Below are 1481 nucleotides of genomic sequence, written 5' to 3'. Positions count from 1 at the left end.
AGGATGGATAAAGTAAAGTAAAATAGGTTCTTTGTTGTTGTTTGTTTGTATGTTAGTGTTTTGGCACCTATATATGGCTGCTTGCACTGTATGCTTCCCAGGAATTTGAGTTAGTTTAAGAATGCTCATAGGTCTGCTGGGGTAATAGTATAGATTGTGAAGGGCATCAGCGGTGGGTAGGTGAGTGGGGGGTGTGGGGAGGGCGTTAATTGATTTTGTTCTGTTGTGTCTAATATTATATTATATTGTCGTACTCATCTTAGCTAGTTTGATAGTTTGCTTCTATCAGATCTGATCTGATCTGATCTGTTCTGATTGTACCATAAAATCCTATTCAAAACAAACTTATTCTTAATCTAATCTAATCCAATCTAATCTAATCGTCTCTTATCTTATCTTACCTTACCTTATCTTATCTTGGCATATGTGTATGTTAGAGTGTCATGTCTAATCTCATCTGATCTGATCTGATCTGATCTCATCTCATCTGATCTGATATCAACTGATATTTTTGTATCCTACTCTCTTCCCCTCGCCCTCTCCCCTCCTCCCCCTGTCACCACCTGTACATCTCCACCCCCCCTCTCTCAGGCTGTCATCTCGTGGGACGGCTCCCAGTTTGTGGAGAAAGCCACCATCGAAGGCCAGGAACTCACCAACTACCGGAGAGTGGAGGGCGGCCTTCTCGTCGCTGTAAGTCCAGCCCCATTCCTTCCTTTTTGTCGAAACTGTTGGATAATTGGTCGCTTTTAAGCTCAAACGTGCTATTCCGAAAAATGCTGTTTTGAGAAAATCGAAGTTAAAGTTTTTGCCCCTTGTTCAGTTTCTTTAAAAGATCAGGAGAATTTTCTCTATAGCCAAACAAATATACACACCGACGAAACCAAACTTCTCATATAGGTAGGGCAATGGCCACTTTTGGAGTAGGTCAAGGTTTCTGGATACTCCCGAAATCTGGGTTTAGCCCGCTTGTCCTTAAAAGAGACCAATTATGTAAATGTTCATGTTTTATGTTCATTTTGACAAAATGTAGATCATTTAGGAGACGGGCTACCTCGATCCTGAGTGCCAGAGCCAGCCTGAGAGACGAGAGGCACATCATACTGACGTGAGGACATAGTTGGCCCTATCGCTACCTCAGATTTACAAAGTTCTATCTGATCAGTACCTAGTTTTGAGAAATTTGACGAAAACAAGTTTGAGTTCCACGACATGTGAAGCGTTGTCGAATGCAATTCTTTGAATGCCATCTTGATAACGACTTAAAACAATCTTACGATTTAGCTAGATCAGATATTATAGCATAGTTTGGTTTCTGACCTCAAGGTCTTAGCGACTCAAAACGGCAGAACATGTCAGATAGAACTTTGCAATTTTAAAGGAGCGGTATGCAATGATACAATGATATCAAATGCATTAAATACACACATACACAAACACCCAAAGACACACACACACACACACACACACAAACACACACA

At 41.0% G+C, this 1481-nt stretch overlaps 1 long non-coding RNA gene across 1 annotated transcript in view; it reads right to left on the bottom strand.

The window, feature by feature from the left end:
* The window catches only part of LOC118477914, a 19769-nt gene that overhangs the window by 16967 nt on the left and 1321 nt on the right, over positions 1 to 1481 (bottom strand). The window lies entirely within an intron of this gene.

This window comes from Aplysia californica, unplaced genomic scaffold (assembly GCF_000002075.1).
Source record: "Aplysia californica isolate F4 #8 unplaced genomic scaffold, AplCal3.0 scaffold00290, whole genome shotgun sequence".
In the NCBI taxonomy this organism is placed as follows: Eukaryota; Metazoa; Mollusca; class Gastropoda; order Aplysiida; family Aplysiidae; genus Aplysia; species Aplysia californica.
This window is presented reverse-complemented; position numbering and strand designations above follow the sequence as displayed.